The sequence below is a fragment of the Pogoniulus pusillus genome, chromosome 7 (assembly GCF_015220805.1).
Source record: "Pogoniulus pusillus isolate bPogPus1 chromosome 7, bPogPus1.pri, whole genome shotgun sequence".
NCBI lineage: Eukaryota > Metazoa > Chordata > Aves > Piciformes > Lybiidae > Pogoniulus > Pogoniulus pusillus.
Genome location: NC_087270.1, coordinates 22,646,116 through 22,671,866, shown reverse-complemented (window position 1 = coordinate 22,671,866; position 25,751 = coordinate 22,646,116). Strand labels below are relative to the sequence as shown.

At 41.9% G+C, this 25,751-nt stretch overlaps 1 long non-coding RNA gene across 1 annotated transcript in view; it reads right to left on the bottom strand.

Moving 5' to 3' along the window:
- Positions 1-1,449: 1,449 nt before the first annotated feature.
- LOC135176827 (uncharacterized) overlaps positions 1,450-25,751 on the bottom strand; it is a 78,668-nt gene continuing 54,366 nt past the window's right edge. Inside the window, exon 3 of the long non-coding RNA XR_010302835.1 lies at positions 1,450-1,669. This is a non-coding gene — a long non-coding RNA (uncharacterized LOC135176827). The remainder of the gene's footprint in view (positions 1,670-25,751) is intronic.

The following is a 25,751-nucleotide window of genomic DNA, read 5'->3' as shown; positions in this document are numbered from 1 at the left end:
GACATTTTAAAAATATAGGTGCCCACTGAATGCAAGGAAGGAGCAAAGAAGTCCACTTTAATGACATGAATCCTTTAACAAATAATCAGGTTAAAAATTGTCCACTTGGTATTTTGATGAGAATGGATTTTCTCATCCTGTGAACCAGAAAGAAAATGTGGCAGTAAAATAGCTTTCGGCATGACTTAATTATCCCCAGAAAGACTTAGGAGTCTGGTCCAGCAAAGCACTTAAATGCATGCTGAACTTTGAGCACATGGGCATTCTCAAGGGACTATTCATGTATCTAGAGATAAGCATATGCTTAGGTGCTTTGGCAAGACACAGATCAAATTGAGGTCTCTCATCAGGGTCTGGAGTCACAGCTAACGCATCTGGCAAGCACGACAGCGTTTGAGATGTCCTGTCCACCTGGGCACTCACAAAGCCTCTGTTGTCAAGACTATCTCTGTGTTTCCCAATAAATTGAAATAATCAATCACAGTTTCCTCACTTCCTAACTGGCATGTAGAAAGTGAATTGGAATAGGTGTATGTATCTGTAGATTAAATCAGTTTACTGGAGGGAACCAAAACAAGGAGATGAAGTTGCCATATGTTTCTCCTTGTGCTGAAGCTAGTGGTCATGCTTGTTTTTCCTGGAAATTTGTTCCACAAGCTTAGTCTGGCTGTTGCCAGAGACTTCATTTACTTGTCAGCAGTGGCAGAGATCCAGCAGATGAGGCTCTTGTAAGAAGAAAGGATTGCAGAGAGCACTGACCTCTCAAGTAACTATGGTCAAACCTACCAAAGGCTTGAACACACAGGGGAGGTGCTCAGCTGAAATCCACACTCTGAGGAGCCACCCCAAGCTGCTTAGGGATATATATTGTGACGAGGACTCAGTGATGGTGAAGGTGTTACACTTGGAGACCAGACACTTCTGCTCAAACAGCAGGCTGCTGTGGTCGTCTTCTTGTCCTCTGGGACTCTCTCTTTGACAGTCACAACTGTGGGCAAACAGCATCACTGAGGGTGCCCAGAAGAGCTGGAGAGTGATGATGATTCCCAAGGCCCACGCTTTCAACACAGAGGACACAGAGTAAAAAATTTCCTGAAGAATTCTTTTCCTCTTTTATCTGATTCTTAAGGGCAATGAAGAGCTGCCTTTATACCTTCCTACCAGGTCTCCCAGTTCATTTTTGAACAAGTACAGCTTTAAAGAGAACTGCTTCTCATGGTACCCTAAAAGAAACCCTCTGGCTTGAGGACTGGGGGGGTGGCAAGCCAGGATGAGTCTCTCTGTTCAGTACTAGTGATGCACTTGGTGAGACAAGTGTCTGAAACAGGCACCCTGCCAGCCATGCAAGCTCCTGAGAGCTGAAGAGAACATTAACAGCAACAAAAATAATTTCTGGCAGTAAAGAGGTTAACGCAAACCAGTAGATATAAAGATAACTTGAACCCATCATTAAAGAAATTCAGTTATTTAGTCAATTTTACTTATTTACAGGCTAGAAGATTAATGAGCTCAAATACAAACTGAGACAGTAATTAGGTTTCAAAAACATACTATAACACAATCAATCATTGCTTGGGAGTATAATGACATTAGGGTAGAGCCCTCTTTCAGCTGAAGTTATTAGCATGTGATTGGTGAAGACTGGACTTGGAGAGTCTACCCCAGGGTCCTGTAATAAAATGAAAAAGGAATCTTAAATAAGGAGAAACTATGTCTTTGACCCTTTGTCCTTTGCCTGTAGATGTAGAGATACTGTATTCGGGATTTAGGGCTCTGTAACAGGACTTTAGGGAATGATGGCATTTCAAAAGACAGTTGGTATTTTACTTTAAACAAGACTTTACTTGAGACCTAATATGACATAGACAGTATGTGTATGTCCTCTAATCTGGTCTTTGAGGCTATTAGCAGCTCCTTCCAAGGCATTTCAGATCTCTTTCTCAAAGTCTTTGTAAATACATCAGCTTAGAGAAGGAATTCAAAATGCTGCAGAACAAAGTCGGAGAAAAGGTGAACATTTACTGTAAAGAGAGAAAAACCAAGAACTATACAAACAAATTTTTAATGGCTTCTATATGTTCTCATTGCAAGGAGCCTGGGTAAATATTCCTTAAATTCAGCATCAGTTGGGTTCAGAGAGAAAGAGAAGATATAGGGTTTAAGATTTAAGGCAATTTTTGAAGTCAGGTTTTTATGTATGTGTTAATCCAGCTCCCACAGAAATCAGTGGCAATTCTCACACTAGTTTGAATCACAGAAAAGTTACAACGATACATGTAATTTTTGCAATTCCACCTAAGCAGCTAAAATCAGACTCTTCAAGCAGAGTTTTTTTTAAAATGTCTATGGCATTTTCTCGCATCCTAAAACCACCTTTGAAAATCAGATCCTGAAACAGTATTTGAGCAGCTGAATAGAATGGGCCCAATTTTCAGAAATATTGAGTACTCTCAGACTTCAGTAATTTCAGTATTCATTAATTCTTAAATCCAGACTATTTCCTTTGCTGTACCTATACATAGGGTTAAGTACCTCATTCTAAGTGCCTGGCTTTGAAAAATGTCAGCATTATCCCCCTCCCCCCCCCCCCCCCCAGACACCTCTCATGCATATCCAAGTAAATACACACTTGCACAAATAACTTCTGCATCACCACCACATCTAAAATGAAATCTTCATCATTTCCTTCACCTCAAGGGCTCAATGGCACAGCCCTTGCATTTTGCTGCTAACATCATTCTCTACAGACACCTAATTGCTATTATTTATTCACGGTGGTATTCTCAACTATCCCAATTCCCTAATGAACAATTGAAATGGATTGCAATAAGGACGTGACACACAGGAATAAGAAGCTCAAATGTATTTCCCAGCTTCAACCTCCTAACCTGAAGGAAGGTTATGATGGTTGACATGGCTGGGGTCAACAGCAATCGGTTCTAGTGGTTACTGTCACGTAGATACCATGAATACTTTTGATGGCACTTCAAAGCTGTCCCAGTGGCTGATAAATCAAATGCAGAAGAACCTTAACTCAAAACGTATTGTAAATAATCTCAAATTGGAGGGGGGAGGAGGGACAACGCCACAAAAGCAAAACTATATTTCAAAGCAAGAGTGTGAAAACATAACAACATGCAACTCAAGTCAATACAATCAATCCTGATAACAAGAGCAGTCAATGCAATTACATTTTATAAAATCGATGTATCCTTCTACTATGAAAACCAGAAGGGGAAGGAAATGAACCAATATCCCCTTCCCCATCAGCGTGTGACAATTACAATTTTGCCAAGCACAGCTAAACAAGCTGCAGTACAAGTGTAAGATCCTGAAACATTGGCAAAGGAGCCAGCACCATGTAAAAAAACTTCAGTCTGAAGAACAAACTTTTGCCTTCTGTTCCTGTGCAAGTAAGTTCATTTTCAACTACTGATATAAAACATTTTTCTGAATCTAAGCTGCTGGATCTCCTCTTTTTTCCCCTCCTCCCTCACCTGTCAGATCTTCATTCTCTTTGAATTACAGATTCAAAGACAGAATTATAAATCCATATGACATTAAATCAAGCTGTATGATACAATTTCCCAGGTAACATAACTTGTGAGCTAGCTTTTACCTTTCCCTATAAATTTAGAGCACAAACAAGCCTGGACAGGAAAACTGACTCTCCTATTTGTCCATTTAAAAATTCTTTTAAACTTTAAGGGACTTGCACAAATCCATTTATGTCTCCAGTTGCTTGGTATCAGAAATCTTTAACACATTTAATCTTCCATCATGCTCCCTTCCCTGCGAAACACACCTAAAGTAGTCAGCACACGCCCTACCCATGAAGGATGAGGCTCTCAATAGAGCGACTTCCCAGGTGGGAATTTTAGTTTCTACATTAAGTTTCTTTCCCTGAATGAAATGATGCCTCTCTTATCAAAACACTACTACTGACCTCAGCCCTGTGACAGAGACTGAACTGAGAGAGACAGCTGAAAGCAGGCAAAGCAGTGTTTCTTATGGCTCTCCCTGATTAAGAAGCAAGGTTTAGGTTGGAGAACATTTGATGATCTCATAATAAATGTCTGAAACTGACTGCAGCAGGGAAGGTCTAGTGGCCAGGGAGGGTGAGGTTAGAGATTTGCACCTACTATCATGGGTGTCTAACTGAAGTGTTAAGCCCTTAACATATCCCCAGGGAAGCTTTTTTTTTTTCCTCCAGAAACAATGCAAAAACTCTGGCTGCTAGACAAGGTAGATACTCACCGTTAGCATACACAACTCACTCTCCAAGTATACCCTGCAATATGTGTGCATGTCTCCTTGAAGGAGAAAACCTCTTTTTATCAGGTCTTAGGTAGTATTTCCTGTCATCCGGCTTTGCACCCACTTACCCCTATCACCTTCTCCCCAGCATCTGTTTGGACATCTGTCCAGAACAGAGATGTTATTAATTTCATACAGGGTTGCAAATTGGGTTTAGCCAGAGCATCTCTATGCAATAGGTGAAAGAGACTGAAGGTCTAGCAAAACACAACCAAAAACAACTCTTTTGGTTTGTGTTGTCATAAGCAACAACGCAGCAAACATACTGCCAGCAAATTGTTTGTTTTCTGTTTCACTAGTACAAAAGAATGCTGGATACAAACAATCGCTGCTGTTACGTTATGCACTTGCATGTGGGGGAGAGAAAACACAAAACCTTCCCTGCATTTTTCTTTGTCAGCTTATGGAAAACATCCAGTCTTAACACTCCTTTCTTCTGGAAAAGAAAGCTGCAGTTATTATTTCCTGATATTTCCAGCTTAGAAGCTGCCATCTGCAGTTTTTTCATCACCAGTGTTTAACATGTGCATGACCAGCCCCAAGCAGTCTCAGGATGACAAAAGCATTTGTGGATCCCTGATTTGTTACCTGCATTCTTTCCTTGTAGCATTTTCTCACCAGTTTTAAATTGTCCCAGGAAATCTCCATGGGATTCCATGGATCAGATAACATGAAAGGGTCTGTAAATCTGACATATGTTGAATTGTAGACTACTACACAGAAAACAGTAATCCCTAGGCATCCTCTGGATCATCCATAAAGCCACATACTCAGTCTCAGAGACAATTACAGCATGATCTAAGTTAATTTATTGAGAAAGAAACGAAAGAAAGCAATTATGAAGATGAGAGAAGGAAACAAAGCTGGGAGTACATCTTGCCATTCCATTAGTTAATATTTACCAAAACAATGCTGAGGATTTAATAAAGAAAATAGTTCTTAGAAAGGAGCTGTCTTCAGCTCTGGCATGGTGTAGTGGCTTTCAGAATTCATCATTCTACTCACCAATTAGGAACAAAAGACAATTGCTAAATAAGAATTAGGACACTGTTCAGCCTGGAAAGTGATGCTTAGGTAGACTTCCAGGGAAGCCAATAAGAAAGCTGAGCAGCAATGCACAAATCCACGTAGCCCACACCACAAAACAGGAAACCAGATGGCACACCAGCTCTGGCACACCACTACCACAGGGTGATGCAGTGTATCATCCCTGTTACTGCTGCATAAGATTCTGACCCTGAAGAGAATTGTGTGGGTCTTCTCAAGAGTTCCTAGAAGAAACATTAATGTATGTGTTCAATTAGAGGCAGAATTTGACTTGGCCATCACAGATTCCCACTTAAGATTAAATGAGCTGTTATTTACTAAAGAAGACAGCTGACAAGACTACAAATTAATTCAGTTGCACCAAAAGAGTTGATGGTACTCACAGAATCACAGAACATTAGAGATTGGAAGGGACCTCCAGAGATCATCCAGTCCAACCTCCCTGCCAAGGCAGGATCCCCTAGGGTAGTTCACACAAAAATACATCCAGGCAAGTTTGACTGTCTCCAGAGAAGGAGACTCCGCAATCTCTCTGGGCAGCCTGCTCCAGGGCTCTGATACCCTTACTGTAAAGAAGTTTTTCTTCCTATTGAAGTGAAACCTTTTGTGTTTGAGTTTGTATCTTGTTTTTTTGTTTTATTGCTGCAGACCACCCAAACCAGATTTGCCCCAGCCATTTGACACCCATCCCTCAGATATTTATAGATATTGATGAGATCTCCTCTCAGTCTTCTCAGGACTAAACAGCCTTTGGGTCTGACAGTCACTCTCCATAGGGAAGATGCTGAAGCCCCCCAGGTGTCCTCATGGCTCTATCTACTCATGTCCATTCAGTTAATATTCACACTCTTGTAAGACTGGAGCCATGGTCTACACTACAGCTACATACTGCCTCTGAACCTGCCTGGCTTTACAAAACAGATTATAAACAAAATGGTCACAGGGACAGATCTAATGCCCAGAATTCCCCAGATCAACGTGTAGGAACAGAAATCCTAGGAACTTTTGGCAGCTCATATCTATGGTGATTGCTACAGCTGGGCTCAGCTTCATGGTCTCAGCAAGACCTTCATAAACGATGAAGGCTTGAGACCGAGCCAAGCTTCTTGTCAGCGCTTCATACTTCAAGGCATTTGTATTTATAATTCCTGTTACTTAACACAACAGATCCTAGCATGACAAATCCTAGAAAACTGTTATGCTGGGGTCTTCGTTTTCAGGATTTGCACCAGAGCTTAACTAAATTAGAAAGTATTTGTATGGCATCTCTGTTTGAGCTGCTGGTTGATGTTTTATGTTTTAATGTTTTAAGTAAAGTTTATTATGACAAGTCAGTGAAAGTGCTTTTAGTAGGTCGATAAATCATGGACCTATCATATCACTGGATGACAGCTATGCAAAGTGTAGAAGGAAATTTGATATTATTCCAACAAAATAGCAACTGCAGCTACTTCCAGCTTAGCTGCAAAGCCACATCAGCCTGTTGGTCATGAACTGAAGAGGTAAAAGTATATTGGGGAAGGAAAGTAAGGTCTTTGTAAATTTTTCTGTCTGGTATTTCTAAAACTCTCCTGTGGGAAAGGCAGTGGGGTGGGGGGGAGGGGGGGAAGTAGCACTATTTATTTAATCTAAAATAGTCCTCTGGATGCCCACCATGAAGTCTGTTCTATAATTATCCTATGTTCAAGAGTGGGGAAGGGGCTGAGGAGAAACAAAGAGCGGATGAAAATAAAACGAAAAGAGGATAAAAAAGATTTCTGAGAGATTGAATTCAGGTTTGGCATTTCTCCAACCATATGGAAACTGAAGGGATGTTAAAAAACATTCTAAGATGGGATGCACAGGACAAGGGTGGGAAGTTTCTCTAACTATTACTGCTAGAGGTTAAAAAAAACAGCTTTATACAAGAGAGTGGAACACCTGTCAGATCAGGACGCGTGCTTGAACCTTTGCAATAAAGTAACCATGACCCAATTACACTTAGAAATGGTTTACACCCAATCAGACACATAAGAGAAGTCTCTCTTAGATGCGAGGCAGAGTTTGAATGAAACTGTGCAGGGAAAAACTGTTCTTGCTCTCTTCTGTTCCATAGTGCTTTCAACTGCCTGGTATAGCTTTTGACAGCAACAGCAGCTGCTTACAGCCAAGTGACACAGCCATCATGCTGTGTCTAGCCTCAGAGCTGCACTCCATGGGGAAACCCATGTTGAAACCTACTGCCATGTTTTCTTCAATTGAAAAGGCCCAGACCATGTGTGTTCACTCTGGAAGCCACTTCTTTTCTGACTGTAAATTAAGGGATTTAATGTATATAAGGAGAGAACTGTTATACTTAAATACCCATGGATTCCCTTGCCATCAGGGCTAACCACTGGATCTGTTATGCACCACAATGATATTTCATGTGAGGCTGGCAAAAATTGAGAAAACTTTAAACCATTTTTGCCTTACCTCAGGATCTGAGACCCTCCATCATTTGTAACTTGTGTTCTCTAAGGGAAGAGAAACACAGCCGAGTTTCAAAAGAGGGTCCAAGAGCAGAATGTACAATGAGTCCATGAAGAAAGGCAAAAGATAATTACAGACCAAAGCTAGGAGTTTAGAGACGCTCATACTTTACCACTCCAACTTTTCCAGTCCATGAACAACATCCATTTGAAGCCGAAGAAGACAGCATGTGAACAGCTTCCACTTGCTGCAGCAAGACCAACACTCAAAATTAAAACTAGATCTGCAAAAGTGTGTCACCAGGATTGCACATGGGACAATCCAAGACCCCTTCTGCAAAGGCTCTGAGGGCAGGTGACATTAGCTTTGGGGTACATTACATACAGTGCACGTGCAAACGCATCTAGGTATAGAATCATAGAACAGTCAGGGCTGGAAAGGACCTCAAGGATCATCCAGTTCCAACCCCCTGCCATGGGCAGGGACACCTCATACTATAACAGGTTGCTCAGAGCCACATTCTGCCTGGCCTTAGACAACTCCAGGGATGGGGCTTCCACCACCTCCCTGGGCAATCTGTTCCAGTGTCTCACCACCCTCATGGTGAAGAACTTCTTCCTAACATCCAATATGAATCTACCTACTTCTAGTTTTGCTCCATTGCCCCCAGTTCTATCACTACCCAGCACCCTAAAAAGTCTCTGTAGGCCCCCTTCAGATACTGGTAGGCTCCTCAGAGCCTTTTCTTCTCCAGACTGAACAGTCCCAACTCTTGCAGTCTGTCTTGATAGGAGAGTTGCTCCAACTCTCTGATCATCCTTGTGGTCCTTCTCTGGACATATTCCAGCATGGAAGAATTTTTCTTATAATAGGGACTCCAGAATTGGACACAGTAGTCCAGGGAGGGTCTCACCAGAGTGGAGTAGAGAGTGAGAATCACCTCCATTGACCTGCTGGTCACACTTCTTTTGATGCAGCCCAGGATCTGGTTGGCTTTCCAGGCTGCATGTGCACACTGGTGGCTCATACTGGCTTCTTATCCACCATCATCCCCAAGTCCCTCTCCCTAAGGCTGCTATCAAGCCAGTCATTGTCCAGCCTATATCAGTGCTTGCAATTACCCTGACCCAGGTACAGGACCTCATACTTGGTCTTGTTGAACTTCATGAGGCTGGCTTGTACCCACCTCTGCAGCCTGTCAAGATTGGCATCCCTTCCCCTCAGCATGTCAGCTGCACCATACAGCTTGGTGTTGTCAGCAAACTTGCTGAGGGTGAACACCTGTGAAAGACAGGCAGCGGTGCCTGCTTAGCATACAGGGAGAAATGGCAAGCTTCATTGAGGACAGACAACTGGAAGACAGGCTGCTCCTTTAGTGTCCCAGTCAAAACACCAGGTCACTGAACTGGTGCTCCACAGACTTACATTACAGTGCCATATCTGAGTGACCTTGAGCAGACGTCTTTTTTCCTGTCTCTCTCTGTTCCCTTGAATAACTCTGCCCTTTTAAAGTAGAAGATCATAAGGGTGAATTATCATATGCACTCAGTTCTAAAGCTATTGACTGTCTTATGTGAAGGCTAAAACTATAGTAACTCTTTTCACTCCAGTTGTACCTTCAGCCTTTTCTGAGAGGGCAGAAGTTACTATTCCAATAACTGTATAGAGGGGGGAAAAGGAGGCCAATGGGGGGGAAAATTCCAGCCTTAAAAAGACTTTCTCAGTATCCAAGCACAGAAGACAGTCTATTGTCACATGCACTCCTTTGCACATTAAAACACTGTTCAAATGACTTGCAGATTCAGGTTTGAGATGAAAGGCTGCTAAATATCATTATCTATACTGTAATGAGGTTTAATGACTAAGCAGAAAAAAAACACATCTGAAAAGTTGTGTGAAAATAATAGATGGATGACTTAACTTCTGTTTTACCAAGACAAAAGGAAAGAAGAATACTAGACAGAAAAAGACAAATGCCCACTGCTAATCTCAAATAAGCACAGCAGTGCTGAAAAAGGTGCTTGCAGTGAATCACATGTTTGAATGTGATTAATTAAGAAAAGAACATAATTCTGAATAGAATATGGGGTCCATCAGCAGAGTGTAAAGATCAGAGGGCAAAGTCAGTGTAAAATATGACAAGAAAAGCAAAGATAGAGAATGGAACAGAGCGAGATCACAGCAAGGGTTAAGATAAATAAGACATTTTTAAAGTACATACAGAAGGAGAGGGCAGTGAAGGAGACAGAAGGGCCTCCTAAAAATGGCAAGGGTAATTTATTGACACAAGTCGTAAGGGTATTGTTTAAGGGGAGAGAAGGGGAAAAAAAAAAAAAAAAGAAGAAGAAGAAGAAATTAATTCTTCACCTGTGAATGCAGAGAGGAGAGGGGACAGAAGAGAAAAAGAAATGCTTAAGGAAATCAAGATCATACCAGTACTGGTGACAGGAAAAAAAAAAAAAAAGAAAAGGATAATGTTACAAATCTGAAAAAGAAAATTGCAGGAACCAATTTGATGTATCCCAAAATCTAAGGCAGAGGAGAAGCAGTACTGCAGAGACTTAGAACCTGGAAAGCACTTGGAGGGAAGCAGTATGTGCCAGCAGAAATCTGACACTGTGCTACCATATGGTTAAAGCTAAATTCAGGTTGTGGATGCCACCCATCAAGCTGGTATGTTTGCTTCAAAGACCTTTTGGCAGTAAAGGAAATTTTACTAGCAATAGAAAGGCCAGGCTGCTTCGCTTCCTTCTTTTTTGCCTGGTTTCCTTTCTACCACCTGCTCTTTGCAATGTTAGGCTGTGACAGAAAGAGTGCCTGAGAGGGAATATTCCCAAGGAGCTGTGTGGTCATCCTGCTTCCTCGCATTATATCTCAAATTCCCTATAGCAAAGCTTCCAACATGCATGCCTACTTTTAAACTGACATTCTGTGATGGTTCTAGAGAGCATCAGCCTTACAAAAGACATAAAGAACCCACCTTAAACTGCAAAATCAATGACCACAACCTGTAAAAGCTACAGATCCTAAAGGAATTGGTCCTACACAGCACCAGCTCAGCTTTAAGCACATGATTATTCCTTCAGTGCCAGCAGAGCTGCTCAGGAACATCCATCTGAGCACACATGCTACTGCTCTAGTGAAGAAGCACCAATTAAAGTGGGCCTAAAGTATGTGCATCATACAAATGGAAACAGCAAGGACAGCAGGAGAAGGACTAATATTGGAGAGAGATGGTGTCAGTGACGTGCACTTAAGGCAAAGAGAGTCAGGCCCTAAAAGAATTTGTGGGGAATTTGGCTACACTAAGAATAGATGGTACTTGAAGCAGCAATGGGGCAGCTGCTAAGTGTAGAAGTTTAGAATGGCTATTCTAAGCCTAGTGTGCAAGTATTCAAAGGTGGTAAATACTGAAGAATATGCACAGATGCTACCGGGGGGGGGAATAAAATAAAATAAATTTGCTGATAGGAGAGCATGATCTGGCAAGGTGCTGAGTGCCAGTTCCTCAAAGGAGATATGCTGACCTATTCAGATTGAAATCCAGCCCCTACGTGCCTCCTTCCACTCCTAGCAATGAGATTTCAGAGCTGTGCATCATGCAGGAACATGTGTAGGGTTATGCTCAGGGCCTAATCCCACTGACATCAAGGGCAGAGCTTTGAGCAGCTCCAAGAGTTGGTATGGATTTTTGATGAGCATATCCAGTCATCTACAGTGCTTCCCCCACTTACCACTAAGGAACTGGCTTCCCTCTGCTGGGGATGGCTTTGATAACACTCCCCATCAGCACATAAGGCAAGGCCATGAAAGTAAAATAGGGTTGATACTAGGCACAACTGCATGCATCATATATATGCAGTGCAGGTGTGGAGAGAACAACAGTGAGAGCCCAGACACACAGTGTGAAACCTCAGTGGTCAGAGGCCAGAGGATGTGCTCTGTACTCTTTGGGTGAAACCCTGCCTGGCAATCACTCTGTGACCTTTGCAGACAATAATGACATGCCTAAAATAAATAGAAATGCAGCTGAGAAATTTAGGACAAGACAGAAATAAGAGCAGAAGCTGTAACTCTTTGGAAGATTTATAATTTATGACCATTCTGTGGCATGAGTTCAGCTGTGACCTCTCAGCTGGCAGCTGTCTTTATGCTGCTTTCTCCTTCCACCTGCCTAGTGAGAAAACAGGCACCATCTCTGTGAGCATGGATAAATCTGTCACAGTGACTTACACAATGAACTCTCTGGAGGCAGACTGAAGTAGTCCAGAGAATAAATCTAGTCCTCAGAAACAGTAGCAAGGTTGTCCAAGTTTACAGCATCTCCTTTTAACCCCTTTGGTGTGGACCTTAGTGGCTATAATTAAAACTGGCACTATCTGACATGCTAAAGCTGGGAATCCTCTGTGACATGATGGATGTCCTGCTCAGGACACGTCAGAGTCAGACAAAAAGTATCAGGGGCAGGCCAATGACACGACACACAGCTCTCATCTGACGTGGGAACCCTGGGCTTTAAAGCTTTTCCCATGGACATACAGGTGAGCAAAATGGTTTTACAAGAGAAAAATAACTTTGATGAAGTGTTCAGATCACAAGGACAAAGCACACTCAAATTCACCATACTGTGGCTTTGCTCCGGGGGCAGCATTAAATGGTAAAATGAGTAGGCAGAGAGGCAACCATACCTACCTTCCCTACTGGAAAGGGAGTTTTGCAACAAGGACTATTTTTATTTTGTCTTCCAGGCCCTGAAGAATGCACTGTGACTGCTCTATGTTATTCCTGTCCATCTATCATTGTTTACTCACTCCTGTTTTGTGTAGGATTTAGAGATGTATACCGCAATTTTATCTCCTCTGTTCCTCAAACCTTATCACACTTGCCAGACACAGCTTTCTTCTCTCATGCTTAAGTTGTTTCTAACCTTCTTCCTGCAATGCTTAGATTCCAGTAGTCCACAATATTTTCTGTTCCTTAACTAGCAAAAAGGAAGTTCATTGTGTGAAAGGAAAATCATTTTTCTGAAACTCATGGAGTTACAAGGCTTTAACACTCAAACCTGCTGGCCTTTAGATCTCCACCAACAGTAACAGCAAGACCTCTCCCTCAGCCCTTATTCATACTCCTGCTTTGTACTTGAATTCTCTCAAGAACAAGGAGGGGAGACTCTTGATGGGATGCAAAAGAGCACTGACCAAAAGAGGGCTCAACTTTCCAAGAGCACTTCATGACAAAACTGAATGCCGAATCCAGTATTTTAGCACACTTTGTAGGAGTCACCTTTCAAATACTTTGAGCAGCTCTTTCGGAACTGAGGCAGCCTGAAAGCAAGGAGTTGGGCTGTGAACCTTCAATGTGCTTTCCTAAGGAGAATGAAAAGAAAAGCATCTGTCAAGACCTTCTGCACAAGTGTCCCTGTCTGAGGCCCACAGTAGCATTCTGAATGACTGTGTGAAGAAATCACACTAGGCACTATTCAAACTGCCCAAGTCAGATGCTCCTCATAGGTGATGAATACCCTCAACTTCCCATGACCTGTAGGGAACAGAGGAGAGTTTGCCACCATTACTACCTTGTAGAACTGAGTGCTGAGCAAAGAACCCTGCATAAGCTTTTATCTTTAAACATGTCTTTCCATAAAGCTTAGTTCTCTGATTCTGAAAGCATTTTGTTAGAAGCTGTGTGAGGCACATTCCAGCAGTGGAGATGTACAGCAGTTTCCAAGATTTAGTTCATAAAAGCACCATGGTAGTCTTCATATCCTAGATACTGTTGACAGTACAGTGGTGCAATGTCTTGTAACTGCCAGGTGGCATGTGAAAGACAGAGAGAGGAAGTGAGAACAAGCCACTGGCCAGCAGAGGGAAATTGTTGTACCTTATCATAGAATCAACCAGGTTGGAAGAGACTTCCAAGATCATCCAGCCCAACCTATAACAACCTTGTTGCTCTCCTGGCAGACATTTAATTCGCAAGACTTTCACTCCTACATTACATAGAATTATTAAGTTGGGAAAACACATCCAGGATCATCAAATCCAACCCAGCACCATCATGCCTTGAAGAGCTGTGTCTACAGGGGTTTTTAACACCTCCAGGGATGATGACTCCACCACTTGCCTGAGCAGCCTGTTCCAACACTTGAGATACAATCCTTCCACAATATGACCTGGATTCTCGCATCTTGCTTAAGACTTTGCTTATGGTACTAGGTACTATTTCTATAGCAGAAAGATGACACCACTTTCTTATAAATCTAAGGTGATGAGGTCCTTGTAAGAATATGTTTTGATCCTCCTAACTGATGCTCACCAACCATTCCCTTTCACAGAATCACAGAACTTTAGAGGTAGGAAGAGACCTCCAGAGGTTGAGTCCAACCTCTCTGCCAAAGCAGAATCACCTAGGATAGTCTGCACAGAAATGCATCCAGGTGGGTTTTGAAAGTCTCCAGAATATCCTTATCTTCAGAAACATGATTTTCCATCCCCCCATCTCTTTTGAACAGAGTAAGGGGGAGCCCTAGCTTGTCTAAACTGATAAAACTCTAAATAAGACTGAGATTGTAAGGAAAAACAGGTGAGTAATCATCATCAAAACAATGACATGAACTATCAAAGTGGATCTGAATATGTAAGTTGCTCAAGACCATACCTAAGCACAAAATTAACTCCTTCAGGACATTATTCTAATCAAGATTAATTCTTTCAGATTAGTTTTTGAAAACTCACTTGTTAGAGGCTAGATTCTATCTTGAACCACAATGATTTGTCCTCATTACCACTGAATCATAGAATGCACTGATTTAGGAGGAAGCTCTAGAAGTCATCCAGTCCATCCCTCCACTACTGACCCTCTCACAGGATCACACAGTCACAGAATGGTAGGGGTTGGAAGGGACCTCCAGAGATCACCAGGTCCAAACCGCTTGCCAAAGCAGGACTACCTAGGACAGGCCACACAGGAACATGCCCAGGTTGTCTTTGAAAGTCTGCAGAGAAGGATACTCCACAGCTCCTCTGAATAAACTGTTCCAGTGCTCCGTCACCTTCACAATAAAGAAGTTTCTGCTCGTGTTGAGATGGAACTTCCTGTGTTCTAGCTTGTATCTGTTATTGCTTGTGCTATTAACTGAGTGCCACTAAAAAGAGCCTATCCCCTTCTACTTGACACCCACCCCACAGATATTTATAGACATTAATAAGGTCATTGAATCAACCAGGTTGGAAGAGACCTCCAAGATCATCCTGTCCAACCTAGCACCCAGCCCTATCCAGTCAACCAGACCATGACACTAAGTGCCTCATCCAGGCTTTTCTTGAACACTTCCAGGGACAGTGACTCCTCCACCCTGGGCAGACCATTCCAATAGCAAATCACTCCCTCTGTGAAGAACTTCCTTCTAACATCCAGCCTAAACCTCCCCCAGCACAACTTGAGACTGGGTCCCCTTGTTCTATTGCTGGTTGTCTGGCAGAAGAGACCAACCCCCACCTGGCTACAACCTCCCTTCAGGTAGTTGTAGACAGCAATGAGGTCACAAGAGAAGAGTCTCACAGATTCACAGAACTTTAGAGGTTGGAAGGAAACTCCAGAGGTCAAGTCCAACCTCACTGCCAAGGTAGGTTCTCCTAGGGTAGTTTGCACAGGGATGCATCCATGTGAGTTTTGAAAGTCTCCAGAGAAGGAGACTCCACAACCTCTCTGGGCAGCCTGTTCCAGTACTCTGTCACCCTCACCGTGAAGAAGTTTCTCCTCATGTTGAGGTGAAACATGTTCCAGTTCATAGCTGTTGCTCCTTGTCTTTTTGCTGCCGACCACCCAAAAGAGATTGGCCCCATCCACTTGACACCCACCCCTCAGATATCTGTACACATTGACCAGATCTGCTCTCAGTCTTCTCTCTTCTAGACATCCCAGGTTTCTCAGTCTCTCTTTGTACAGGAGATGCTCAAGCTGCCCAGTCAGCCTCATGACTCTCCACTGGACTCTTTCCAACAGGTCCTAGTCTCTCCTGAACTGAGGAAGACATGGTGTTACAACTGCCACAAGCTGCTTTCGTCTTCCTTACTATTTGTTTCTGAAAATGGGATATTATTGCCTGGCCTGGATGTGAAAGCACAGAGAATTAAAAACAAAAAAATAAAGTTGGGAAATAGCACTAAAGAATGTAGTTTGCTCAGCAAGATTTGGAAAGAAAGGAAATGATCTATTTTGTGAATTGAAATCATCCTCTTAATGAATTTGGCTCACTACCTCTAGTCAAAGAAAAGAAATTCTCATACTTTGTTAAAAAAAAAAAAGAAAACAAAAATAAGTGTAAGCAGTCCAAAAATACTGAATAGCTGTCCTGAAATAGCAGATTTTTCCTTTAATTTTTTTTTTATGATTCAGTCTATTCCATAATTTTGCAATGGGAACTGCAGACAGTTCTATTTTGCTTGCAAGAAATATGTACAATATGGCATGTGCCTCATAATCTTCTATGATTAATGTATAAAAACATAGTCAGAGCATATTTATATGCTGGCTTGTAGAATTAGAGAGCCTCATCTTGGTTTCCCTCACGGCCAATGGCTAAGGAGTGTTTTAATCTGCTACAGGTGAAAAGGTAATGCAAACACTCTCGTGTTTATTTAGGACAGCTATTGGGAATATTTCATGCCGTATTTCAAATACAAATATTCTTTGGCCGTCTCCAAGTCAAGGAAATATAAAGTCATTAGTATATGAGTTTCTACAATCTATTGTAAATATTAAAATTACACAGGCCATTTGACCCAAATTGAGATTTCTGCCTAGTCTCTTCACAGTCTTGGCTTCCAGGAGACTGTGAGAGGAAGCAATCTCCACCATGGCACTGCAGTGCTGCAAAGCCCATTCCATAATGAAGTAGGAATGATCTTTCTGGACATTCTTGGCAAAGGCTTCAAGCCACCTAAAGACTGAGAGGGTGCCTGATGTCATGTAAGTCAGTAAAGAAGCCTTCTTTGCCTTTCAAGACTAAACATCACTTAAAAAAAAAAAAAAAAACCCAAACCCAAAACACTTTATGCAAGCAGTCTTCTGGAATCTTTGGGTTTGTATGAAGCTTTGAGCATTCTAACAAACTGAAAATACTGGACAGAAGTTACATCTAGCAGCAAAGAGTTACTGTGAAAAATTAACTGCAGATATTCATTCTGGTGACAACTCACTCCAGGATAAGATTAGTCAGATACTTATGTACTAAAGTCCAGAAGACCTGGGTCAGTAATCGCCTCTAAGAAGTGTCTTGTGTCCAGTTTGTGTGACTGTCTAACTTCAGGCACCTGAGTTTGTAGTTGAGGCTACACACACACTCAATGAATCACAGAATCATGGAATGGTTTGGATTGGAAGGGATCTTAAACATTACCTAGTTCCAACACCCTCCAGGCAAGGACACCTTCCACTAGACCAGGTTGCTGAAGGCCCCATCCAACTTGTCCTTGAACACCATCAGGGAGGGGTCATCCACAACCTCTTCCAATTCCTATTCCAGAGTCTCACCACTCTCACTGTAATTTCTTCCTAAAATCCAGTCTACATCTCGCCTCTTCCATCTTAAATCCATTTATTTTCATTCTGTTCCTACAAGGCCTTGTAAAAAGTCCCTCCCCAGCTTTCCTGTAGGCCCTCTTCAGGTACTGGAAAAGCGATTTAAGTGCACATTGCCAGATCACATTGAGTTTTCCATCAACCAACATCCTAAGTCCTTACCCTAAAGACTGCTCTCAAGCTATTCACCAATCCCATTTGTGTTTGGGATTGCCCCAGCCCAGGTGCAGGATCTTGCACTTGGCCTTGTTGAACTTCGTGAGACTGGCATGGGCCAAATCCTTGAGCCTGGCATGTCAACCAGACCACACAGCGTAGTATTGCCTGCAAACTTGCTGAGGGTCCATTCAGTTTCAACACAGACAAGATTCCTCAAAGTAATCCCCATGGCCCTTTAACTAAAAGCCACTTCTCTACCTTGACTTCAGAGGTAATTTTATTCATTCCTAACATTGGAGGATTAATATAACCCTGCTGTGGCACAGCTGCTTCTCTTGTCCACCTCACAGCTCTCTGGAACATGGAGAGATGCCCAACAGCGTGTATTTTCATCATCTGACACATGGAGGACTTGCCTCTTGACAGAGCTTGTGAGCAGTGATATGCTCATCACCACAATGCATGCTGTGCTGCAGGGAAAAATCTTCACTGGGGGTGAGTCAGAAGTATACACAGTACAGTAACCAAGATCAATCACATCTACATTATCAACCACTTCGACAAGATAATGATATAAAGATGAAGCCAAAGATAAATAAAGACAAAGATAGAACAGCTAAAGATAAAGACAGATAGTGCTAACTGGAATGCCTTCAATACATGCTCCATAGAACACTGTCCATGCAGAGAGAGGTAGAGATGTGGACATCCCTGAGACTTTTCTCATTGCTAGAAAGGTACCCCTGCTGCAAGAAACTGGAGTGGGCTGGACAGACAGCACATGCTGGGAAGCTGCTGGAGTCACCACAGTGATTCACTGACTTTCACAGACTCTAAACTCTTATGATAAAAAAATAAAATAAAATAAAATAAAAGGAGGGAAGAGGGGGGGAAAAGTCCTGCCTAACACCATTTCACATGGGACTCCTCATACAAGTTTCCACAGCACTACCCTCCTTTGCCCTGGAACAACATGCTTCCAGGCATTCAAAAGCAGCATTAGTATGTGGAAGGGTTAGAGAGAACAAAGTCAGAGCAAAATATCATATCATCCCCTTGGGTCTGTGAGCTGTTGGCTGCAAATGTAAAGGAATTATCACACACCGACTTACTTCTACAGGCAGCCTGGTAGGAATGCATTCCCATTCAGTCAAAGATCCTTCACAGGGAGCAATAGAAATGGTCTGTTTCTCCAATATCTTTTCATTCCTTTTCAAGCATTTATACAAGTATTCAGGGGCTTAACCAGAAATGAAAGAAATTCATTTTAGGTTATGTGTATTAAGAGGCTCTGGGACTCCTCTACCTGTCTGACTGCACTAAAGATTTTGTTAGCTGATTCTTCTTTTTTTAACCTCTGGTAACTACCAGTAAATCCCAGGACTGGATTATTCTACCCACCTGCAACAAATTCTCTTTTCACACTGAGAAGCACTGAAAGCATTTGAAGATGTATGGGATTCATCCAGCATATTTACTGAAGAATTTAGTTGTAATCATTTATAAACATCTGTTGCATTTTAGCTCAGTAAGGGTAAATAAGAGAAATATACTGGCATGTGCGTGCTGGGTACCATCTCTTGGGAAAGGAAAAAAAAAAAAAAAAAAAAAGAAAGAAACCAGCCAAACAAGTTACATTTTTCTTATCCAGTACATTCAATAGACCAAAAAAAAAAAAAACCACCCACCCTAAAACATAGTGCTTGAGACAGCAGAGTTGATTAATGGGCTAGCCTGTTAAACCATCTGCTCTTGAGGACCCAGCTTTGAATCCCAGTGCCCCTAGCTGGGTCAGCACTTTTTCTGGTGCTGAGAAGTGACATTAACTCTGCCAGCCTTTGCTTTTAGGAAGGAAGGAAGGAAGAAGTAGTCCACAGAATTTCATTTATCTTGGAAAACCAGAAATACCTACCTGATTTTGAGCACTGAATCAGTATTGCCCAGAAAGAAATAACACAGAGCAAACAAAAACAAACAAACAAAAAACTAACCCCAACCAAACAGGCATTGCTACAAAATCAAGAGGAATGAGTTCAAAATGTCTCTCTAGGAGCAGGGAATAAGCTGATCACCCTCAGACTAGAGTGCCATAAAATTAAAAAGATTTTAAAAAGGGACCTGGGGCTACTCTGCACACTGAATAAATACACTTCCTGACATTGTCTTTGATAGGGTCTCTATCAGCTTGTCACTTGGGCAAAAGGTAATGCCAGCCCCAGCAATAAATGCTGTAATCATGTTTGGAGCCCTTTGAACTAGATATCACAAAAGCTGGAGGCAGTCAAAATGCCAAATAAAGTTAACTAAGCACAAGAGTGGAGGCCAAAGAGAGATGCTGTGAGCTGAATGTCGGATTAAGGGATGAGATCAACCAGGTGCTTAAAGAGGCATTTCCTGACTAACTCAGAAATCTCCTGCAATCTTTGTAGTCTTTCATTCAAGCCTTATTAAAAGAACTGAGGGTGGGCATTATAAGGGACACAAAGATACAAATGTACTTCATTTGAACCCATCAGATCCAACAAGGACTGGTTAGGATACCTGCTCTCCCCAGTGCAGTGTTCCAATTAAAGTTATTGCAAAGAGGATACAATGAAATGAGAGACTTCAGCTCTGAAAAACTGATGTAACATTTGCTTTCTTGTCTCTGGTGCCAAGAGCCTTGCTACACAAACATTACTAATAATCCATTTTTTATTCCTCCTCCTCCAAAACTTTTAAACTATCTTTTCCAGCATTTTTAACAATTAATTAGTTGCTTGCTGGTATTCTGTACAAGAAGCATATAGAAAATTAATTATAATGGTACAAACTAGCATTTGTTCCTGTACAGTCTTTAGCTTTGCAGTTTAGATACAGCCTATATTATAACTGTGACAACTCAAAGCCATGAGCAGCAAAAACCCAGCAACTATAAGCAATGGTGGAACAACTACTGGGGATATCTAACACCTTAAGCGTTGGCACAGAATGGAAAGACTTTAGAAACTCTGCCAGTAGGATTGCAGCCTTTCTAGGCCATAAGCACATGTGTTTGTATGCAAACACATCGTGGTTTCATAGTGGTTGCTGCTGTGTTGCCAAGCCACACAGAGAATGTGGACTACAGGTAGTTCATGGTACCCATGCAGAGAGGTGTAGATGTTTGTGTTAATATGCTTTTTGCCAGGCCGACAGCATCACGACTTGGTGGCAAAATAAAGCAACATTCCCTCAGATGGGAAACACCAGAAGTGGTGATTTGTTTTCCAGCTTGAGTGCAGTTATCAAGTACTCTTGTCAAGCCTTTCACAAGCAGACAGAATTGTGATCCAGTGCTTTCAGACTTGAGTGATTAGCCATATGTGTCTCACTGAACATGCTGAGACAGATACCACCACTGAAATCAATGCAGTTACCTGTAGCTACAACAAGAGAGTCTGTCTCTGATTGCTGGAGGAGATGCTGTAGTTTTCTCACAGTTGATAGTTTGTGTTGCTGGCAGTAGAACATATAACACAGGTTTTATGGTACATGTCCCTCCTAGTTCCTCTACTCTTGAAGACATTACAGAGATCAATAACAAGCCCATGCTTTTCTCACCTCTTACCGTTCATGTGTTTGTATGTAACATTGTTTCTTCTACCATACACTGACCACTGTTCCTACAGCAGCCCGGGTATTAGCATCATTAGGTGAAATTAAGATAGAGAACTGCTTGCAAGAGTCCAGCACAGAGTCACAAATGTGATGAAGGCAGTGGAATGTCTCCTTTAAGAGGAAAGGCTGAGGGAGCAGAGTCTCTTTAGCTTGGAGGGGTCTGAGGGGTGATCTCATCCATGTTTATAAAGATGTGAGGAGCAAGTGTCAGGACAGAGCCAGGCTCTGCTCAGGTATAAAACAAGGAGCATAGAAAGTTCCATATGAACATAAGAAAAAACTTTTTCATTGTGAGGGGGACAAAACACTGAAGAGGATGCCCAGAGAGATGGTGGAGTCTCCTTCTCTGGAGACATTCAAAATACACCTGCATGCGTTTCTGTGTGACCTACTCTAGGTGATCCTGCCCTGGAGTAGACGATCTTTCAAGGCCACTTCTGACCTTTAATGTTCTGTTATTCCATAGTAGGTGAAATGTGAACCCTATGCACTGTGTTCTGCAGAAATATACTTCAAGAGATGGTGCCATGTGCCTACCAGTTCTAACAACTGAGATAAAAAGTGGTTGGAAGGAGAAACTGGAACTACAGATGAGACAAAATGACACACATACACAAGTCAGAGGAATGAAGTCAGATCTGTTCTGCCTGGTGCGTTAATCTGAGGGCATTGCACTCACCTCCTCTTCTCCTTTGAAACCAGGGCTGCTCAAACAGCAAAGATTTTCTCATCGAATGGACAGGAAGCGTTAGAAACAAGCAGTAAGGGTTGGCTTCTGAGTGCAATAGTCTTGGCATACTGCATATCGTTGAACATTAAAGTAATGCCAATATTTATTATACAGATACATGCATTGATTGAGCAGTAAAACGATCCAGCGTAATATAAGCTATAATAATTGAACTCCATTCAGAAAAAAAAATAGCATTTATGTGCAGAGAAGGGGAAAAATAATCACAAAAGGCTACATCCATTTATTAAATTAGCTCATGTGGGCATCTGACTACTAAGCAAATAAGAACAGCTACTGCAAAGCATCTTGCAGGAACAAAAACTGAAACTAAGGTCACACTTCTGAAATACCCCATTGCAGCTCACTGGGGTTTACCAGCTTAGAGCAGCTGAGAAATCAGCTACAGCACTCTGCAGTTCCAACTCTGGAAGGTGCTCTGTAGCCTCTCACACATTTGCCTCATCTTATGTCTGATTGATGAATTCCTACATCAGCATGACCACATGGCACATCAGTGCAAACACTGTGCTGTGCTTTGGCCAGGAGGACATTACATGTATAGAAGAGCAACCATTAATTCACAAGAGATTTGTGTAACGTTGGGAAGACTCCACTTTCTCCTTCAAATGGATGTGGCATCTCTTCATTCCCCTCACCCTGTCCCTTTCTTTAAGGAAAAAATAAGCCAGCTTTAGAGTTTTCTTTATTTTTATTATCTCTGATGAAACTGAGATTTATTTAACTAAGCTGGACGTATATTTAGGTCTCTTAAGTTCACAAATTATTCTCATAGCCTTTCTAGGCTCTGCTTTGCCTAATTTCTGGTAACAATTCCAGCTATAGGACTGCTTATGCAGCACATTTCCTACTCCCTACACCAGATGACTGATTCTTTTACCCTCCTTTTATTTTTTTTTTTCTTTTAACAGGGGAATAATAACATCCATTATTGAATTAGTAATGAAGTTCCAATTAAAGACCACAAAACTGTTTGGATCTGCAAATATTTTTAGGAGCATCCAACTACATGGTACCTGGTACAGACAAAGCCAAAATGTTGGCAAGGAACCAAAGTAATTAATTTACAAATCTGTTTGCAAATCTGATGTTGGTTATTCTTGTAACCCTTCATTATGAACTAACCTTGTGAATATTCTCTGCCTTGTAATAGAGTCAGTAGTGACATCCCTCAGGAAAGCCCATGCAATCTGAACCAGAAAGCCGCAGAATTATCCTGATGGATGTTTCCAGTCTCACAAGTGAAAAAAAAAGCTTTTAGTAAGCTCTAGAAAGTTCTTTTGTGACCTGCTTTGGCAGGGAGGTTGGACTCGACTACTGAAGGTCCCTTCCATCTCCTATCATTCCATGACTCTGTGATTTTGCATTTTGCAGACCCTCACATGACTATTCTGGTAGTCATGTGGCTCTGACATACCTGCACCTTCCAGGCACACCCAAGCTGGACTACAAGCAATAACATGAGGAATGAAAATGATGTTGGTAATTTGCCTTAGAAAAGTGCAAGTACGTGATTGGGTTCAACTAACATTTGCTTGCATATGCTTGTATCTAAACATTGTATCTGTTTGCAACAATCCTACAGCAATTGAAAGGAAGGACCAAATTTACTTTTTCCATACCCAGAGCTGGGTAGGCACATTCCAGGAGCTATAGAGGTGACTACTTTGCTCCCCTATACTCTGCACATCTCATTTCATGTCTGAATGGCATGATCACAAAAATATGACCAGTCAAATACATCCTACATTACTGGAATTAGCAAGACTCACTTCAAACTGTTTACTCAAGTTGCTTCTAATAGTTAACACAATCCAGAAGCAATCCATACATTAATATTTTTACAACTTCTTCCAAAAAGCTCCCCTGGCAAATGGCAATTTCCCTTTGGTATTGCTGAGCTTTCTCTGTCCCACAGAGATGGTTTCAGCACTTCCCTTGATGCTGGCTAAACCCTGGACATCTGTAACGGCAAATGAAAGCACCTCCTGGAGTGGCCTTCCTTATACTTCTTTCTTCCTGCTTTATTTTATTTTTAATTTCTATTATTTTCCCTGTGGTTTAGAAGCAGCTCTGCTAAGCTTACTAAGAGTGCTGTAGGTGACAGTTAAGACACAACAATGTTAAACAGGCCAAAGCAGTTAAAAATTTTGCCAGAAATAAGACCACAGTCTGTGTCTCCACTTAGCATGAAGTTGTAGGTAAGAGTCAGCATCAAACAGAGATGTAACTTCCCAACTTCTTTGTCCTTCTTTGTCTTTGTGCGTTTTTTTTCTTGTCCTGTCCTCAAGGCAGAAGGGCAACTAAACTCTGAGACAGAACCAACAATAACAGCTCCAACACAACTCTTCTCTCTCTGGGGAGGACAACTTACCACTGTTTTCTCCTCGTCAGAGGAAAACCTTAGCCTTCACCAGTAAAAGGAAAGGGAGAGGAGACTATCAACATTAAAAAAAAATCTTCCTGAATATCTGACTGTACAAGTGGTCAACTACTGTCCACTTTGCTTCTTGTATTTTCTAGCATGATAAAAAAATAAATAGCTGAGGATTTTTTTTTGTTGAAATCGACTAGTCTTCATGTTCAAAATGCTTGTGTTTATTCTCCCTTTTATTACTCTCTGGCAACACCAAGTTAGGTTTAAACTTTTGTCCCTGACTTATTTTGTCCAACAAACATAAGAAAGCAAACCCTGAATCCCACTGGCAAGACAAGATGATCCCTGAGGTCCCTTCCAAGCTGGCATTCTGTGATAGCAAGCACTCACAGGTGAAGCCAACTTAATTTATAAGTTCATGTTGACTTGAATATTCTCATTTCAGAGATATTCCCATTTGCAGCACATTTGTGCTGCAGTAGTGGCTGCACCAGTCACTATAACACTTGTTTCCAAGGTTAGCTTGTTCAGGTGCCTGTAAGAGTGGCAAGAGTAAGGGATGATGTTGTGGAGGTACAGAGGAAGAAGCTCTCAGCTTCTGTTCATCCACCAGCTCCAAGATGGGTGCTCACAGATTGAGAAGTCCTGAACCATTCCCTCTTTACTCTGCCCTGGTGAGACCTCATCTGGAACATTGCATCCAGTTCTGAGCTCCCCAGTTCAAGAGGGAGAGTCCAACAGAGGGCTACAAGGATGATTAAGGGACTGGAGCACTGCCTTATGAGGAAAGGCTGAGAGACCCGAGTCTTTTTAGTCTGGGACTAAGAGGGGATCTAATAAAGGTATATAAATATGAGTGCTGGGTGTCAAGAAGGACAGAACAGCCTCTACTCACTTGCACCCTGTGATAGAACAAGGGACAATGAGTATAAGCTACAGCACAGGAAGCTTCTCCTCAATATAAGAACTTCTTTACTGAGTGTCACAGAGCACTGGAGCAGGCTGCCCAGAGAGATTGTGGAGTCTCCTTTTCTGAAGACTTTCAAGACTTATCTGGATGTGTTCCTGTGTGACCCACACCAGAGTCTATGGTCCTGCTATGACAGGAGGATTGGAGTAGATCTCTAAAGATCCCTTCCAACCACCAACATACTCTGATCCTGTGGTGATGCCAAGGAGAAGCTGCTATGCAACATCTCCTGGTGACCTCACTGATGCCTCTGCCTTTCAGAGGTGTTGCACTAGAACACTCCTAGTCTTTGTGATGGGGTCTACCTAAATCTCAGTATTTTATACTTCAGTCAGTATCTAAAAATATTTTTTTAAAAAATAGAGATGGGATGGGAGAGAAGCAGAAAATGAAAAAAGGGAGTCTGGTTTTGTTTTGAAAGGTTTTTGGTTTTTTTTCTTGAACTGAAACTGGTGGCA